The following is a 13517-nucleotide window of genomic DNA, read 5'->3' as shown; positions in this document are numbered from 1 at the left end:
TGTGGCAAAAGCATCGAATGATGGGCAAACAAGCCACAATTCTTCAGCCGACTGTTCTTCTTCTTTTTTAAAACAATTCAAGCCAGTTGTAATAACACTGCCAGCAAAAATAAATCAGGAAACTCGATCGATGTCGAGAGGCAGGTCAAAGCAGCGACCAGAAGGACTTGAGGAAAAACGAGAGCCCAGCTACCAGAAACAAAATGGTACATCAGAAATGACTGAAAAATCAAATGTGGTGACTTTATCTAGTTACAGTTTGTCTACAATGGACATTATCGTTTTAAATAAAGGTTTAGAAGTTATACCAAGTCATAGAGGCAATGTAGTTGATGCTATTACTGATTTAAAATTGTTTGCCCGTAACCTTAGTCTGAAACTGTTTTTTTTTTTAAATTCAGAAACGTATAGTAGTTTGTGTCTTTCGGCTTTTCCCGGTTAGGGGTCGCCACAGTGGATCTCCGGTCCGTTAATGATTGGCAGTATATTTTTTACGTGCTGGCTTGCCGGGCCTAACACAGAACCTTCAACGAAGGAATGCCCATTCACGCATGTCGCCACACAGAAGACGGTCTAACTGAGAATCGAACGGGCAACGTCTAACTGTGAGGCGACAACACTACCGCAGCACCACTGCAGTACCTATCTGCAAAAGGAGTAGTACATTTATTCCATATAATTGTCCAATTTTATCAGCTTTTCAAGAGCTTTGTGAAACTGAGCTTAGAAGCATTTTCAAGCAAACGAATGAGCACAACTTTTATAACCTAAGCATGGAGGAGAGTGATGCCCTACTGGCCTTAGAAAATAATGCTGAAATAATAATTAAACAAGCAGATAAAGGAGGTGATGTTTTTTGTTTGACAAAGATCATTATATAGGTTCAATGGAAGAATTTCTAAGTGACGAGGGAACTTTTAGACAAATGGAGTATAATGAAGTAACTAAATATATTTCTAATGTTAACATGATGATTTATAAATTACAACTACAGAATATTACTTCGGAAGAATTTACTTTTTTACTGTTTCGTGTCCAGTGTTGCCTGCCATATATGGTTTTCCTCCCATTGTCTCAGGGAGGGGTTGGGTAACTGAACCTTTGTCCATGTATGTGCAAGATTTGTTGAGTAAGTACATAATCAAATGTGAAAGTGTAGTCAAAGACTCGTGATTTTTTGAAAGAGCTATTTGCTTGGAAAAATAGAATTAAAAATAAGGATGAATATTTCTTTACGGCAACACTTGACATAAATTCATTGCTTACTGTCATCCCAAATGATTTTGGGATAGAATGTTTTCGTGAAATTTTGTTTGATAATACTGACCTATCAGCATGGAAAGTAGCTACTGTATGTGAATTGATTGATGTCATCTTGACTAATATTTTTCTCTTCAATGGAAAAACACACTTACAACTTGCTGGGGTAGCCATGGGCACCCCAATGGCTAATGTGTATGCAAACCTGGTTTTGTACCAATGGGAAAGTAAACATATTTATACAGAGGCTGTTTTTTGTAACACTAAATTATTGTTTTATAAGAGGTTTGTGAATGATTGCTTTCTTTTGTGGAAGGGAACAACAGATAAGTTCTAGAAATTTGTATTATCTTTAGAAGGAACTACCGATTTTCTATGCTTTAAATCATCTATCTCTGATACTAGTATGGCATTTCTAGATATTGATATATCTTTGGAAAATGGCTAATTAAATACTAGTGTACAAAGAAAACTGGCACATGCAAACAGATACAGGCATAGGTGTAGTAGGCATGCCTCTCACACATTTAAATGCATAGTTAAGAGTCAGCTATGTCGTGTGAGTAGGTTAAATACTAAGGAGCATATGTGGAATGAACAGATGGAGCATATGGAACAAGAGTTTATTGAGAGGGGGTACGCTAGAGCTGTTACTGACTCCATGATTAGAGAAGTAAAGGAAAGAAGGTCTGGTGCTATGGCACCTTACTTTAGTGAAGCTACCCCTACAATAAATAATCATACAACTGAGGAGCATAAAACTAGGTATGTTACATCATATATTACTAAAACGAATGAGGTTGAGCAAGTTGTGCGAAAAAATTGGAACATTTTGTTATCCATGCCAAAACTGAAACAAATTCTTACTGAAAAAACATGTTTTGCATACAGAAATAAATAAAAATTGAGACAAAGGTAATGTTTCAAAGATTTTAAGTTGAATGGAAGTAATGTTAGTATGACGACCAACAAGAAGGGCACATACCCATGTAACTGTAGCTGTTATGATGATGGGATTACAGATATCAAATTCACTCACCCAAATACTAAGAAGGTATTTGAATTTAGCTGTTATGCAAACTGTAATACTATGTTTATAGTCTATTTGGTTACATGTAATAAATGTCCATCATTTTATCTAGGCAAAAGTACTAGGAAGTTAAAGGATCGTGTAATAGAACACAAATCCGAGATTAGGAGAAATATACATACAAATGCACTAGCTAAGCACATAGCAGAAAACACTCACCGTAAGTTTAAATTTAGAGTCATTAGAACAATATATAAAAATAGGAGGGGGGTGATATCAATAACTTCCTTGAAAATGCTGAATACTCTTGGATAATTAGACTGTGGGCAGACACATATCCAGGTATTAACAATCAGGTTAGTTTAAAACCTGTCTTAATAAAGAGACAACATAAATTGCATTAATATTGATGAAGGTTTTTATTTAGATGTTTACTGAATGTATTCTAATGTACTTTGGTGTGTGGGTGTGTGGGTGTGTGTGTGTGTGTGGGTGTGTGTGTGTGTGTGTGTGTGTGTGTGTGTGTGTGTGTGTGTGTGTGGCTGTGGGGGGGGGGGGGTGTATATATCAATTGTTTCCTAGGAAAAGTGTTACTAACTGATATCATTTGAAGTTGATTAGTTATGCTGTTCTATAATGAAATTAAATGTTTTTAGTTTGCAAGCACTGAGGAAGGGGAAACCCAAAAGCTTTGCTGACTATCGTTTAATAAAAGGTTGAACATCACTGTGCTCTTTTTTTCTTTTGTTTGAGTTAATAATGGCTCCCAGCTTGCAGGCGACTGCAAACTTGGTCAGCCAGAGTCCCCTTTGTGTTGACCTGGACTTCTGAGAAGCAGATGCCGAACAGGAGAGGAACCAGGACCGATCCCTGTGGGACTCCACTCGTGACTCGTCAACAGTCTGACTTGGAGTCCACTACTTTCACACTGTGTGTTCTATCTGTGAACCAATTTGCAACCCACCTAGTGATATAGGGGTTGATACCTAGTTTGGTGAGTTTCTCAATAATTCCCGAGTGAGGAATGGTATCAAAGGCCTTGGCCATATGAAGGTAGGCTGTATGCACTGCCTTATCTTCATCCACAGCCCTGGTGACTGACTTAAAGAAGTCAACCAGGTTGAGCAGGCATGATCTCCCTTTCACAAAGCCAAATTGCATGGGGTCTAGAGTTTGGAGATTTCCTATATCTTTGTTAATCAGGTCCATGGTGATGCGCTCCATAGCTTTACATAACAAACTCATCAGGCTAATGGGGAGATAATTCCCAGGGTCTGTAGTCACTCTCCTTTTATGGAGAGGGATGACTGTAGCAGTGTGCGAGTTGGTAGCGACAAAGCCTGAGGTGAGGCTGTGACTGAACAGGGCATACAGATGTGGTGTCAGTTTGCTTTGTAGTTCATGTAGAACGCAGCCAGGGATATTAACGGGTCCCATGGAAGCTGTATTCTTGCCTTGGACAATGCAGCTTTAACCTGTGCTGCAGTAATCCTGGGTCCCTGGCATTCTTTCGGTATTGTGATTGGTCCTTTAGGGGGGGAGAGAGGGGTAAACGTGGCACTAAATCTGTTGGCCAGTATGTTGGCAATATCTGTTGGCTCAGTATAGGAGGTACCATTGTGCAGTAACTCAGAGCAAATCTGGGTATTGCTGTGGAGGTTCTTGATATAACTATAGAAGGCTCTCTTATTGTTTTTAGTGTCTGCTGCAATTTTGCCTTCATAGCTGGCTTTGGAGAATTTGATCAGAGATCTCAACTTTTTATTGAGGCTAATAAAGGAGATTTTTCAATCTTGGGACTTCACCTTTTTCTGCAACAGATTCTTCCTTCTGTTGTAGAGTTTATTAATGGCAGGGGACAACCAGATTGGCTTCTTTTTTTTTGGTAGACAGCATCTTGGTTCTGTTGGTTATAGCTAGTTCCATGCATTTATGTACACATTCGTATAGTGCATTGGTGTATGATTCAGCAGTCATGCAGCTATTTTCCATTGGCATGGGTGCCGTGAAGTCAGCCACCTCTGTCTTCAGGAGCCCAAAATCAGCTTTGGAGAAGTTTTTCAAGGTGGTTACCTTTGCGGGGGCTGTGGGTAAGATGTGGATTTCCATGGTGATTAATTTATGGTCGGATCTGACCAGGGAGGGATTGACTATTGGTGTAGAGCAACGGTCACCCATGTTAGTAATAACCAGGTCAAGGATGTTGCTTCCTCTAGTGGGGGTCAGAATGAGCTGGTCCAGGACATTGAAAATGATGAATTCCAGGAAGCATTGGACCAGTGTATTGGTGCTTGAGTAGTTTTCTCAGTTGATGGAGGGGTAGTTGAAGTCTCCTATTATGAGAGTGTTGGGTTGGACCTTGGTAGATTCTAGGGTGATTAGGAATGTGGACTGAGAGTCCTAAACAGACAACCAATTATGTTAAAAAAAAAAAAAAAGATAATTTTTCAGAAACTGTGTGGAAGGATTTCCCTAATGGGGACTTATCTGCCAGAAGTGGAAGAAAAAGGCTAACTGTCAATCCTGTGAGGCCAAGAGGAGTGCTCTCAAAGGTGGCAAGAAAGTACAGAGTGAAAGCCTGTACCCTGGCAGTCTAGGTGCAAGTGTGGATCAGAGTCAGAAACTACTGGAGACTGTCTGGCCATTACATCTTGCAGAGGATATAACCCATTTAGCTTAGGCTACTGCAGCACTGAGATTGATGAACATATGCATTTTACATATGTCATCCTGTAAACGGTTAATGTTGCTTTTCCAGATTAGATAAATTTATTACTTCCACTACAAGTCAAAGCTACAGCAAGAAATAATTTACTACTTATCTGAAAATAGATAGGTATTTTAGCTCTACCAAGCAGAACTAAAAAAATGTTAAAAGCCGTTATCTACTGTTTATAATAAGAAAATCAAGTCCTTTAGGGTTGGTAAATAAATATTTATGCCTGCAAGAGAAAAAAGAAAAGAAGCCTAAATCCTAAGGAAAATGCATTTGAAAAAGCATCAGGATTTGAATAACTTTGTGACTAGTATCTCTCTCTAAATGAATTGACTGCATTAGGCAAGACAGAAAGTAGGTACATGTTAATATACGATAAGACAGATATAATATACAAATTAGATATTATATTGCACTCCTTCATTCTGACAGACATCCCCAGTGCCCTACATCCATCATGAGGTCTACCAGTTCCTCTAATTCATCCCTGGACTATACTCCATAATTCTAACCAGGGCTAATGTGAAACATAACAATGCCCTGGGGATGAAGTCCATCAACTGCTGGGGGGGGGGGGTCCTTTAAGGTCTATCCTGGTTTCCCTGCCCTTCCTGGTTGCATGGTCATGTTGTGGGGTCAGCTGTACAATGGGAAAATGCAACATCTTGCTCCCACCTCAGTGGAAGCCCTGCCAAATTCCCATCCTAATCCCCCTTAGAGTACTCATGCACTTTCCAATCCCCGTCCTCCATCATGGATGTCATAGGGACTTCCACATGACCGCCCTCCTGGGATGGACACACTCCCATCTCTCCCTGCCACACTGTCAGTCACCGAGCTACTATCAGAACCCAGGTCAGCTAGATATAGGCCTTTATCCCTCTATGCCATCACAGTGGCACTGAAAACAAGTGACACCTTGAAAACATATATAAAAATTAACAGGAGACTTGAAGAAAAAGAATAAACACTTGCTTTGCACTCCAATGAGTAATGGGTATGAAGGAATGCAGTGGAAATAAAGAAGAAAATGTCTGATCACAAGGCTACACAAGGGCTATACAAGAGCTAGCAGAAAGGAATACAGGCCTGGAAGAGAAATTTTGAAGTTCACTGACTTGCCTAAAAAGATTTGAGTTTGTAAGTTGTGTTGACTTCATGAGAGACCTGCTAAGTAAATGGGCTGGGACAGGACCCATGCCCAGGAGATATAGTAGGAGTCTCACCATAAGTTTGTCTCCAGAGCAGCACTGAGGAGAAGATCAACATTAATGCTGATTAAACTGCAAACCTATCAGGAGAAAGAAGCAATCCTGTCTAAACTGTGACAAAAAAAGGAGAGAACTGAAAGTCAAGGACAGCAGGATGTTTGTAGATAATGACTATTCAGGTAAAACATGCAGAAAGAAATTATTTAATTTTAGTAATAACACTGAGTTAGAAAACAAGACAGATTCAAACTGTTTAACTTTGCAGCATTCAAGGTATTTCTCCTAATGGACTAAAAACTTTTCTTGCCTGGGAACCAGCTGTGGAGGAGGTGAAGAACTTCCAAAGAAAAGAAGACAAACATGCTTTGATGGAGTAATGAGACAACTGTGTACCACCAGAGATTTCTCAGTAAAAAAGACCAACTCAGAGAATGCTTTTGAAACCATTTCCCCTTATATAAAAATAATCTAGAAGACAGACAAAGGGAAATGCAGACCCTAAGAAAGAAAATGGAAGAATCTTAAGTGCAACAATTGCCATGCTGCAGGAAATGGGCTCAGTTGATGAACTGTAACCTAAAACTTTGTAATTGGGACTTTGAATATAGTTCCACTGTAAAAATGATTTCTGCGAACATATTTTAAGAAAATGGCTGAACAAAGTGTTAGCTAAAAGATCATTGGCTGGTGTCACTACAATTAATACAAAATAATTTCTACCTCTACGGTAGTATCTTAAGAAAAGTTTCCATTTACAGAAATGGTGACAGAAAAAAAATGGGTGTGTTTTGGGAAGAGGGGAGGAGCAGCTAGGTTCAAATGTTTGAGTAGAAAATGTCCCATTGCAGCATTCTGAGGTGCATAGGCAAGTAGCATGCAAAATAGATTCTGTCTGGACTGAATATGATGCACATTCTGTTACGGGAGATCCTTTTAATGCTTTCTGGCTTTTAAAAGGGAAATGAAAGTGTAAAGGAAAATTACGTTTTGTGTATATGAAGCAGAGATTATCAAGGGGCAATGCATGTAGTGCATCAAAGAATTTGCAGAAGTACAACAAAGGAAGAAAGTGGGAAGCTAAAAAGCAAAAAAAAAAAAAAAAAAAAAAGAAAAACAACCCAAGAAAGATAATCACCTTAAAATCATATATATACTATATTTGGACCCATACCAATTTTTTGATTTTTGGATCAAATTAACATCCTTAAGGGTATGTTAGTTAACAGGGGATACCCTGGAGAGTTTGTAGATTATACACTACAGGAGGTTATCACAAAAAGAGACAAGGGATTTTATGTCCTATTATTAGGTAAAGGTATTGATGCCATTACGACAGAGAAAACTAATAACAAAAATAAAACATTTAACAGGGTTGGTACATTCAAGTATAACATGCATTATGACAATATTGTGAAAATTATTCAGCACAACTGGAATTTATTTAGTACCAATAAAGAATATGTGGATACAGTTGGTATGAGTCCAAATATAGTGTATAGAAAAGATACTACTATAAAAAAATATGCTGGAGAATACAACGGAGCTATATTCCAGTACTAAAGGTATGTTTAGATGTGGTTTTTGCCTACAATGTCAAACTATTATAGAAGGTAATGAAATAAATATTCCAAATGTTGGTAAATTTAGGCATAAAAGGAAGTTTTCCTGTAGTAGTAAGGCAGTAGTATATATAGGAATGTGTACTCAGTACCCCTGTTTCTATATTGGTAAAACTATTAACGCCCTTAGGAGCAGAATGTATCAACATTTATATGACATCAAAAAACAGGAAATCAAAAATATATTAGCTGTTCATGTTAAAAATAATGCTGGCCATTCTTTTAAGTTTTCAGTTCTTGAAAAAGTGACTTTAGGGGACAGGGGTGGTCCATTGAATGACTTCCTTGAATCCAGGGAGCTTAGATGGCAATTAAGAACTAATGCAACATACTACCCTGGTTTGAATACTAATGTTTCTGTGAGTTCTATTCTCAGATTAAAGACAGAGGGATATTTGTAAAAAAAAAAAAAAAAATTATAATTACATATATTTTATATTTTATTACACTGATACATTATGTATACATTGTTTATATATATATATATATATATATATATATATATATATATATAGATAGATATATAGATTTGTGATTTATTGAATTTTGCATTTGTCCTTTAATTCTTGACAAGGTATAATCAATTATGATGTCAGCAATTAATTATGGTAATATGCAGGGTTGTGATGGTATTTAATGGGTCAGTTCTTGTGTTAACTGTGATTCTGAAGAAGTTTTTTATTAAAAGACGAAAGCGCTTAATCCATTATTGGTGTGACTCCTGTGTTGTCTCTTCTTGGTGGATTATTAGTTTTTGCGTGTTTTCTGTGGTGTTTACAGTCAAATATTGGATGAATAGTAAAACTGAATTTATAATAGAAACAAGTAGGACAATTTGTACCTGATGTAAATTTTGAAACAAAGAGAAAAGTGGAGATGGTAAAACCATGCCAGCAGTATACTTTATAAACATACATGACTGAAAATGGAAAAGTGTTTTGCATGGCAAAATGAAGAAGGGAGCTAAAAGAAGGGGCTCAGACATCTGGATGTGCATGCAACACCTTGAAGATATGGAAGGTGAAGCCTTTTGTGAGGCTCTTTTTTAGAGCACTGGCAAACATCTTGGAGGGTTTATAGATTGATTAATATAGATTTGTATACAGTTGTTGAAATAATTGGTATTAAAGGGGCATAAGACAAAGAAATTTTATAGAAATAAACAAAAAGGCACCAAAAGTAAAGAAATGTGCAGCTGGTGAGAACGGGGTATATATATTATAAATGCCTGACACCCAGCAAAGAAGACTTTAATACTGATGAAGATGAAGGAGTCAGGAACAACAAAGACAGGTAAAGAATTAAGTGCAAAGATCAAAAACTTAAAGTATTGTCATGGAACGTGAATGGTCTTAGTGATCCCATAAAACAGTGTTAATGCACATTAAATAGAGAAAACTACATGCCACAAGAAGAAATCCTAGATCACTTAGTACATAGCAAAGACATGTTTTAGGAAAGTTACAAGTTATCAAGTGGAAGAAGAAAAGGAGTGATCAAACTTATACCAAATGCAGCAACACATATTTTCTTAGGAGTGGAGAATGTGAATAGAGAAGCATGACATGCCAGGTTAGAGGTCACTGGTCTAATAAGTGAATTACTCTTGGAAAACAGACATACATATCCTACCCTAACAGACCAAAAGGAGTTGAGAAAATTCTGAGTGAGGTAACACTCTTCCACAAAGGGTTGTTATGTATGTAAAGTGGGACTGGAACATAATTTCAAATAAACAAGACGTGTCAAGGGCTAAAGCAAACATACATACATAACTAAAGAAAGAACATTTTTAAAAGTACATAGGAAAGTGTTTGGCACTGAACATGTAGAAATAGCAGATGGAAGTAAAGTTACAGTTATCATTCACCAAAAAAAATGAGAACTGAGCAAGGCTAGAAAGGTTACATCTAATACAACACACTCATATACTTAGTTACTTAACAGTTTGCCCATTAATAATTCCAGACTATTTGGCTCTGACATTTCACTTGCACAGACGAGGGCTTAATCTAGGGGTAAACACTAGCATGTTCCTAAGTATTTATTAAAACCAGTGTCATTTTAAATAAACAAAGGATAAACTGATACCTTTACTAAACAAGATTAAGAACTATGCAGACGATATATTACAAACTTGGGATGGACTCAAAAGAGATTTTGAAGATGTATTTTTGGAGTAAAGGGATTATGGCAAGCCAGTAATATACAATAGACTGAAGATCTAAAATAAAAAGGCTTCAAAGTAAAAAGGGAAATGTATCAGATGAAGGAATAAAAACAGCTGAACCATTGGATGAGAAAAGGGAATAAGCACCAAGCTCGACTGAATGAGTTAGGAAAGTAGCAGTAAACGACAAATTTTGAAAACATACTTAAAATACAGAAGTAGTTAGCAATTGAAGCAACAAAAGGCAGAAAGGAGGGGTCACAAATTAAGGGACCCAAGGACAAAACAGATACTAAGGTATGATGGAAATAAATTAAAAATGTTTAGGGAGTTCTATGAATCTTTATATCAAGAGAAAGAATTGGCAACTATCACAAAACAACTAACAGAGACATTTTACACAGAATCAACATTCCTAGTTACAGAAAAAATAAGATGGAAGGATGAGGTGAAACAGCAGGTTCTAAAGCGACTAACAGGGAAATCCCCTAGACAGGAAGTCATTCCAATAGAAGACTGGAAGCTAGGAGATGAATAAATAAAAAAAAAACTACAAAATTGTTGTATGTACTGTTTAATAAAGTGTTAAAGGAAAGAATGATACCAATGACTTAGACCACAGCAATAATGTCTATTATTCAAAAAAAAAAGGGGGGGACCCTACACATCCCCCCTCTTATAAGCCAGTATCGGTACTTTTCCGTTATTGGGGCAACACATTTGTAAAGTGACAGGTAGTGGTTGAAATCATTGCATGGGTGCTGGAGTTGCTAGTAAAAGCTGGTGTGAAAAGCAATTATCTTTTAAAACTGTACAGATTATCCTACAATGCTCAAAATTTTACCTCATATATTTGGTTTGTTAATCATAACGTTGTGATTTCTCTAATGGATGCTTCTCAGAATTCTTGCAGAGTGGTTAGCCCTGAAGAGCTTTCCTTTCCGAATCTTGAAACAGCTGTTGTGTTTGAAGCATTTCTTTTTTTTAAAGCAGCAGCTTCTGCTTTGAAAGGGTCACTGTCACAAAGTTAATACCTATTTATGAAGTAACGGCAATGTTTTTGACTTAAACATTATATGTCATACTGTAATAGATAAATGTCATTTATGTAATAGATAGATAACAAAAGAAATTAACATTGCATGACAACCACCTGCACAGTAAAAGCAGCATAACAGACAGCTATGTAAATGTAAATGAAGGTCATATTTTATTAAATATGTAGCCCGGAACGTATGGATGAAAACACAGTAAGTGATACTTACCCAGGAGGCATAAAACTTGAAATGTCCTGACGGTTACTTTATGTATTACATTTCTGTACTGTCATCCCTATGAATTAATTTGTAGACATGCATGACTTCTCAGAATATTTTGAATTCTGGCCACTGAAACGTCTGTCAGTATTTCGGTGATTTCAATCTTTTATCACTTAACAATGGTTTGCCATAAAACCACAACATTATGAATAAAAGGACTAAAACCATGAGGCAAAATTCAGAACATTTGGTGAAGATCTGTACAGTGCAAAGATATTGCAGCGGCAGCCTGTTCAACAGCATTTGTGTTCAGAGTGCTGTTGGCAGCAGTAGCACCGTAATTTTCAACCTCCCATCTGCAAAATGTGTTATAAAAGGAATATGGAATGCTCCCTCCACCAAATGTAGAATAAATGGCTGGAATGTAGAAAACACTTCAATTAAGAAACTCGGACATATGAGAATACCTTTTTATACTACATACTTCTTGTTGCAAATGTTGCCCCAATAACGGAAAAGTACCCCAGTATCTATTCTAAATCATGACAGTAAGTTACCACTAAAGATACTAGCAAACTGTATAGCCAAGATATTGTCAAACCTAATCAATTTACACCAGTTTGTTGAGGGAAGACAAATATTTCACAATATTAAAAAACAGTAATGATTCAACAAGCTGCACAAGAACATGAAGACACACTAGACAGTTTGGCTACTAAAAAAAACATTCAGTGGAGTAAGATGGAGATCTTTGCAAGCTGCACTGAAAAAATTGTGGTTTACAGAGAAACCTGATTATCTGAAATTGCCTGCATAAGAACAGTCTACTGCTGAAATAACAATAGGGGGATGTTATTATTAACCTTATCTTGTTTGCATAGAAAGAACTGGTATGGACATCACTCTCTCCTCTTTCATTTGATTAGACCATTAATGTTTACCCACATAGGTAAGAAATTCACTACTGTAAGGCTATCCTTGGTAAGGTAGGCAGATAGCAGTTGCATTACTTGATGATCGTACAGCAATTGACTTAATTAGCCCAGTAACAGATCTTAAAAGGCTATTCAATGTAATGAGCCTTCAGGAACTGTCAGTGTATAATATTTACAAAAGTAAAACAACAGATATTTCAGTAAATTATAATCTAATTCCAGCAGTTGTGCAAACTTGCTCAAACTAGAATGTAGGTGAAAGGATACAATACTTGGGTGTATTGCTAAAAAAACAGGTAACACAAACAGCAAAGAACGTCTGCAAGAAGGTAGAGCAAAAGTTATTGAGTAAATTAAAAATATGAAGAGTGATGACAATATACATAAATCATAAAACCCAAGCCATAAAATGCTTATTGTGCAATTAATACTATATAAATTACATGCACTTTTTAAACCACCAGAAGAGAAATTATGGGGAAAGTTGAAAAATAAAATATTAGAATTTCATCCTTGATGGGAAACATGCTAAAGTAAAATAGGTGAAATTAATGATGCCACTAGAACTGGTAGGATAATGGCCTGTTGATCTGCAGACATACAAGGCAACTCAGATAAGGTTAACATACCTCACTTACTTTGATGGCTATAAGGCAAGATGAAAAGACATAATGTTATCATAGGGAGAAACATTAAAAGCCATAAACAGAGTGACCTTTTGGGCTACGTTTGATAAGAAAGATATAATTAAATCAGGGGGAAATATTACATTATGTTTTAAAAATGACAAAAAGATAGTAAAAGAAAACAGTCCTAGAAGAAAATAATAATCTCAGTAGGCGATAGAGTAAATGCAAAGAAAGAGGATGAAGCATGCCTTATTTGGAAAAAGGGAGAACAGCCTACTTTCTGTGAATGATTGGAAAGAGAAGGAGAAGTGTCCAGTAGAGAAAAAGCAAGAGAAAAACTTCCCTTCAGCAAAGAGGTACACTAAGATAGGTAGTCATTACAAGTGAATAAATGAAAGCTGAGGATTAAAATGTGCCTAGTATGTCAGGTTTAGCAAAATGCTTAATCAAGCCAAGAACAGGTAAGAGTAATAAGATTAATAAGTACAAAATACAAGATTTTATATGAGAAAATCAGATGTTAAGTAAAAAACAACAAAAAAACTCTGAACTACCATGGCTTCCAGTGACAAATTCCTTCATAAAATAAAAATGAAAAGTGAATGATGAGCGCTTTCACAGTTCAACATACTGCTTCATCAGACCAATAACAATAATGCCAACATCATTATTTAAACAGTAAAAAAAT

This window comes from Protopterus annectens, chromosome 9.part0 (assembly GCF_019279795.1).
Source record: "Protopterus annectens isolate FY-2018-M chromosome 9.part0, PAN1.0, whole genome shotgun sequence".
Lineage (NCBI taxonomy): Eukaryota > Metazoa > Chordata > Ceratodontiformes > Protopteridae > Protopterus > Protopterus annectens.
Note: the sequence above shows the minus strand (reverse complement) of the source record.